The sequence below is a fragment of the Carlito syrichta genome, unplaced genomic scaffold (genome assembly GCF_000164805.1).
Source record: "Carlito syrichta isolate Samal-C Ts95f unplaced genomic scaffold, Tarsius_syrichta-2.0.1 Scaffold303625, whole genome shotgun sequence".
In the NCBI taxonomy this organism is placed as follows: Eukaryota; Metazoa; Chordata; class Mammalia; order Primates; family Tarsiidae; genus Carlito; species Carlito syrichta.
The window spans coordinates 405,403-412,373 of NW_007247721.1; the positions used below are offsets into that span (position 1 = coordinate 405,403).

General features: G+C 53.8%; 1 protein-coding gene across 2 annotated transcripts in view; it reads right to left on the reverse strand.

Moving 5' to 3' along the window:
* PHF2 (PHD finger protein 2) overlaps positions 1-4,401 on the reverse strand; it is a 48,059-nt gene extending 43,658 nt beyond the window's left edge. For both annotated transcript variants that reach the window (XM_008058763.2, XM_021712720.1), the window contains exon 1: positions 4,319-4,401. The gene's annotated coding sequence lies outside the window, so the exon portion shown is untranslated. The remainder of the gene's footprint in view (positions 1-4,318) is intronic.
* Positions 4,402-6,971: the final 2,570 nt, after the last annotated feature.

Here is a 6,971-nt window from a genome sequence, read left to right on the forward strand (position 1 = left end):
TTTTGTAGAGACAAGGTCTTGCTATGTTGCCCAGGCTGGTCTTGATCTCCTGGCCTCGAGCAATCCTCCCACCTTGGCCTCCCAAAGTACTGGGATTACAGGTGTGAGCCATTGAACTAGGCCCCTTGTTTTTTAAAGAGCTCAGCAGAGCAAAGGGCTGGTGCAGGTCCTGGGGCTGTGTGTGCTGAGATGTTCAGTCTAGAGGTGAAAGGGGTACAGAGGGAAGACACTTCAGAACCTAAGCCCAGTGACTCTGTGAATACCATCATCCTTCTGCAGGACTTGCTGCTACTTGAGGAACTGTCATGTGGACATTGTGTGTGCACGAGGTTTCCAAGTTTAAAAAGCACTGTCCTGACTTGGAAGGCCCCAAGAAAGCAGAGTGACACGCACACCACAGGAAATGCAAGTGGCGCCTGGCGAGGGAGCCTCCAGGTCTGGGCTTTCTGCACCAGTGGAGCCTCCTGGCCTGTCCCTGGGGTCATCTCCTGCAAGGGGCAGAGGGTGTGAGCAGGGGTCTGAGGAGAGGATGGGTTGGAGCCCCTGGGCAGCAGCAGCAGGTGGCAGTGGGGACACTGTATCCAGAAGAGGTGTGGGCTGGCCGAGGAAACCAAAGAAGAGGAGGCAGCACCACAGAGATGGTATAGGAGAAGGGAAGTGCTGTGGAGGAGACCTTTGAGGTCTTCAGGGTGGAGGCGTCCTCCTCATCTCCTGGCACAGGCTCACTACTTTACCAGGCACGGCTTCTGCTGAGGATACTCGCTGAGGCTAGGGCCTACTGGGGTTACACTTGCATACTTCCCACTTCACAGATGAGGAAGATTGAGCCCAGAGACATGGAGCTGTGCCAAGGTGTCCTGCCAAGGTACAAGGAGGGGCAAGGAGGCAGACCCTGCCATGTCCTGTCCTGGGAGGCCATGTGGAGAAACTGTGACAGCAGCATTCCCCAGTGGCAACATGCCCACAGATGACTGCCAAGGGCTGTTGCCCCAGCCCTTCAGGGCAGAATGGTCACAGCCCACCCCAGGGATAAGGAAAGCAAGCTCATAAGAGAAGTGGCCTTGTTGAGTCACAGCACTGTGCATTGGAGCCACTGCCGGCCCCCTTTCTGTCAGATGGGGGTGCCTTGCCAAGCTCGGGGCCTGGAACCTGGGGCTCCTATACCAATCTATGTTAGTCAGGTAGACCCATGGGGTCCAGGACCTCTTCCCAGGGGCCAAAAGATCAGTTCAAGGGACATGTCAGGACAGCCTGAGGAGGACCCTACTATCTGCACTGCCGTGACTTTCATCTAAAGAGACCAAGTATGAGTACCGGGCCACAGGCGCAGCTCACTCTAGGATCCTCGCCGTCCCTCTCCTCATCCTGCTATGACCCCACCCCAAGGCAAGATGGCAGGGGCAGGAGAGGCAGAGGCAGTCTCAGGGCCTCCAGAGGGCTCCCAGTGCAGTCAGGGGCTTGGAGCTTCTCTGGGACCATGGCAGGCCCTCTTGTCACCAGTGTGGAAGGTTCAACTGTAGTCAGTGACATGAAGATCAACCAGCGTGTTGCAGATAGACTCTGGTCACAGCATGAACTCACTTCAAGTCTGGGAATGCACACTGGAGGGAGGTGCCAGAACCATGTTCCTTCATCCCTAATGGAGCATAAGGCCCTCATAAGTCTGACTCACAGAATTCATGCAGCATACCCAGCACACATGTGCATGTGTACACACACACACACACACACACACACACACACACACACACACACTGCTGCAGACTGAGTGTGTGTTCCCCTGAAATCCATATGTTGAAATCCTAACACTAATGTGATGGGTTTGGGAGGAGGGCTACTGGGAGGTGAAGAGGTCATGGGCAGGGAAGCCTTGTGAGTGGGATCAGTGCCCATATAAAAGAACACGAAGAACTTTCTGGCCTCTTCTACCATGTGAGGACACAGCAAGTAGGTATTGTTCATGAATCAGAAGCTGGCCCATACCACAATGAATCTACTGGCACCTTGATCTTGGACTTCCAGCCCCCAGAACTGTGAGAAATACCTTTTCAATTATGTAAGCCCTCCAGTCTGTGGGGTTTTGTTATAGCAGGCCGAATGAACTAAGACACACACACATGCACACATACATACATATAACTCTGAAAGCACGTACATGATGTGCACATGCACACGTGTTCAGCCAGAGAGGGGCTGGGTCCACCACCTGCATCCCAGCATGGTCTGCTGGTCTGGACTGCCACTCTCCAGGGGAGTTTGCACTTGGGCTCTTAGCTGCCACGAAGGGCAGGCAGAGGGCCCAGACAGCTGCCCCAAGTCCTCCCAGGCACAGGGGTAGGGTCTGAGTGAGGGGGACACACATGCCTCCCCTGGCAAGTGGGCTATTTCCAGGGGTAAATCTTTAGGGACACTGCAGAAATCAACACTGTGTGTTCACCTATGTATGCAACCTGTCTAGTCCTGGCACCCCACCATTGTCTGACTCTAGCCCCAAATTATGTGAGCCCCATGTGAGGACCCCTGGGGACACACACTGAATGTCTGGGGCTTCCAAGTCTGTCTTCCCTGAGAATCTGGAACTTTCTTATTCAGTGACATGTCCTGTACCTGCCGCAAGACCCACACGAGGCACCACCTCCAGCATCCTCCCCTGCATACACCTGGGGCCCAAGAGGGTCCTGTCCTCCAGGAAAGTGCCTCCTGGGGTATCCTGGCTCCAACTCTGCTCTGCTTGGCACCCACCCCCAGGCTCTGTGGTGCAGTCTCCAGTCTCCACCCAAGGCTCAGTTTCTTGGTCTCATTCCTGGAGACAACTCAGCCCTGAGCTTTGCAGGTAAGCTCAATAAGGTTCCAGGAACACCCAGACAACCCATCAAGGAGGACCCTCCCTACCCTTGACCTGCTTTGAATTAGTGACCAGATGATGGGTAATTTGCTGCCACAGACAGACACAGTCTGAGACACACGTGCAGCCACTGGGGGCTTGGGATGCACAGGCAATCAGGAGTCCTGGAGGCTCCTCAAGTATATCACTGACCTGGAAAGTTCAGGAGGCACTGCCAGCTTCTCGTTTCACCTGCCCTTGTATTCGGTGGAGTTTTGTTAGGGACTGAGGTTGTGCTGAGAGTGGGGCCTGAGGTCTGAACACATGCGGCCCCCATTGTCAACAACAGTGGTGGGCACAGGCCAGGAAGCACTCAGGCCTGGGAGATACCAAGAGACAGCAGCCAGGTCCCCAAAGTGCTGACACCCTGGCCCCCAGCACCAACATCATGAGCTGTCAACCAGGCCCCCAGGGATCCCTTGACCCCTGGCCCAGTCTTGGCCCAAAGAGCTGGTGTGCTGGGAGACTTCCACCTCTTACCTGCTAGATCCATAGAACCCATCCTCCAGGGGCATGGGGGTCTGGCCCCTCGCTTGCAACAGGCACTGGGAAGAGAGCTCCCTTTGAAGGGGAGTGATGCAGGATGACTGCAAGCAGAGCCAAACACTGCAGACACCCCACCTTGCCTGGGGCCCAGCCATCCAGGGCCCTGTGATCAGCTGGCCCAGCCAGGGCTTGCAGTCAGCTTCCAAAGTCTGTGAGCACTCAAGACCCCCAACCCAGAGGCCACATCAACACACACACCTCCATTTATGCCATCCATTTCGTCCAGGTGTCACACTTTCCAAGATCCCTGCAGACCATGGCACAGCTCCCCCTTTGTGAGCTGACTCAGCTTTGGAGACCAAGGCTTAGCCCACAACTAGGTTGCCCCCACAACTCACCCACCAAGAGAGACCAAAGGAAAAAGAGAGGGGAAGTAAAGCCCTCAGACCTTGGACACACAAAGCAGTGGTATGGAGGAGGCGGAGGACCCTAAGGTTCCCTGGACAGAGACCACAAACAAATGAACATACCTAAAAAACATAGGTGGGAGGGGAGCCTGGGGGCTTCTGGACTATCCCACATCACCATCTACCCAGATCCCCAAATCCACATTCCCTGATTCAGACTGGCCCGGCCACTGCAAGTGCAGAGTGTGCAGCCCTTGCCCGTCCTCAGGAGGCCTGTGGGGTCTTTACACAGCTGCCTCTGCAGGCAGGAGCAGCTCAGGAGGGTCCACATTGGACCCAGTCAGACTACAAGGGACAATAAGCTAGGCCAGCAGGGTGCTTTGGGCCTCAACATTGCTGCCTGGTGCTTTCCAGGGCATCTCTCTCCCAGCAACCCAGGGCCAAGGCCCAGGTCCAGCAGAGACCCCTCCCTCCACATAGTCCAGGTGGGTGGACAACACTCTGACCAGTGAGGGGCAGCCTGGCAGACTGTGGTACTTACAGGTGGACTTCCCGTGGGTTTTCTCGCAATTCGGGCAGTGGTATATGTCGATGTCAGGTGCCTCCTCCTCTTCCACCCCAACACAGCTGAAAAGGCATGAAACAGACCATTACCCATGTGTTCAACAGCCGCTGAAGTGCCTTCTGTCTGCTAGGCCCTAGGGAAGGTGCTGCTCACCATCTGGGAACCTCGGCCAGGTAGAGCACAGCTATGTGGGGATGGTGGTCCACCAGGAAGGAGTAGAGGAGGGAAAGGCTGCAGAGACACCCACCCAGAAGGGCAACTGCAGCACAGGACCCAGATACAGCATCTGGGTGTACCTCCCTCCATGAGGACCCACTGAATGAATCTTCTAGCAAGCCTGCCTGGGTGAGGACTATTAATGCCCTGGGGTCCCAGGGAAAATGAGGGGATCTCAGAGCCAGGTCACCCCCTTTCACCAGAGGCTGCCTGGTGAGTGGGACAGGACACCCAGAGCCCCCTTATGAAAGCCACATCACAGCCACCTGTCCAGCCTGTCCCCAGAGGGGCCAGGGCAGGGCCCAGACCCAAGGCCTAGAAGCCCAGCTTGGAGACACCCTCAGGACTCCAAGGGCTATTACCCCCCAATCCCTCCCTTGTGCCTAGAGTTCCTCCAGACCCCCTGCAAACCTGCTCAGAGACTTATGGCAAGAAAGAGTCACCCATTGTGCAGAGCAGACACTGGCCTAGGCCCAGGCCTAGGCCTCAAGCCATTTAAGGAATGATAACAGACAGTATCAAAGGAAACCCCCTAAGATATCCACAAACTTCTGCAAAGCAAATCCAGCAAATGAAATGTTTTGCTCCATTCTGATGCTGTCTACTTTTTTTGGTTAAAAGTGACACAAGAGTGACCATCTGCAACACATAAGGAGGTATAGCTAATTTTTTGAAATTATTTTGTAGAGATGGGGCTGCTAGATTCCCCAGGTTAGCCTTGAACTCCTGGTCTCAAGCAGTTCTCCTGCCTCAGTCTCCCAAAGTGCTGGCATTACAGGCATGAGCTGCTGCACCCAGCAAGTAGTTTTTTTGTTTTTGTTTTGTTTTGTTTTCTTGCACACCAGCATATTTAATGGAGAGAGTCTGGAAAATAGGATGGATTGACTTGAGTCCAAGAGGCTGTGGTAAGTTGTGATCAGGCCACTGCACTGATATATTTCTATCAATAGGGCTGATATATTGATACCAATAAGTAAATAATATAATGGCAGGTGTTATGAGGGGGAGAAAAAGTAGAAGTAAGGAGAATTAGGAGGGTAGGTGGGAATATGGGCTGCGATTTAAAGTAGAATGGTTGAAATAAAAACTTCCAGCGAAGATGGCGGTTGAGCCAGTCAGACTATGCGAGCCCCGGTGTGAGTGTATGGAAAATTTTGTGTACGTGCTGGTGAGCGAGTGGGCGTGGAGTGGCTGACTGAGTGAGGGCTAGGGAGCTAGCGGCCAGGGCTCTCCTGGTGTAGTGGCTGCTGCCATAGCTGCTCAGCATGGACCCTAGCAATTCCCAGGACGCAAAAGCCGAGCACCATTTTTTTTCTTTTCTTTTCTTTTTTAATCAACAAAACCCTACCTGGAAAGAAAATGCTGGGAGAGACTGACTAAGTTGGGACTCGTGAACAAGTGGCCAGGGCCTGGTGGAACAGCTGGTGCTGCAGCTTCTCTGCTTGGTCCCTGGCTCTTCCCAGGTCACAGAAGCCAAGCGCCATTTTTTTTTAGCAGACAAAAGTTTTCCTGTGAAGAAGTGGCGGGGAGAGACTAGCACCCTAGCCTCTGCCTTACCACTGCAGAGGGAGACTGCTGGCTCCAGGTTTTGCCTCACCACTTCAGTGCCTGGCTGGGCACTGGCAGCAGGGCTGCAGAGGGAACCCAGAGTCAGAGTCACACCAGAGAGGACAAGAGAGGAACCCCACCACCATCTTGAAGGTGGGGCAGGAAAGTGCTCTAACTTGCTCACCACAGAGCAACAAATCTGATCTCTCTGACTGGCAAATCAACTACTCAGGGATTGATCCTGAGCCCAAAGGGAATATCCTGAAAGCCCTACCAACCCCCACCCTGATCTAGCCTTGGGACAAAGGGTGTGGCCAGAAAAGGATGAGGAAGGCCTCCAAAGAGATCAGTGATGAGTCAGGGCTGACCCAAACCCCCTCCTCCCCAGAAATTCTCTGAAGTCAGACCCACACAGTTGGGCCACGACTGAGAGGGACACACCCAGGTGGATCCTGGATGTCAGTTGCAATAGGAGAACTCCATCCCAGGACAGGCCTGGCTGGGACATCCCAGAGAGTACATACCTGAGGAAGAGACAATCCTGCACCTCCCCACCAGAGGGGATCTCCCTGACCATATGAAAGTGGGAGGGGAGGACTGCAGCACCACCTCATCCCCACTGCCCCTCCTCCTTCCCTGCTCCTGACACTGGGGAGAGAGTGAAAAAGGTGGCAGCTCTGCAGGAGAGAGCAGACTAGAGGAACAATTACAGAGCCTGCCACAAGAGGGAAGGGGTTTCTTTTTCTTTTTTTTTTTTAATTAAAAAAAATGTTTGCCTGTTTGTTTGTTAGTTCATCTATTTTAAAAATATTTTTCCTTTGTGCATGAATGGTATATGAGGGTTTGATCTGCATCTCCCAATTTT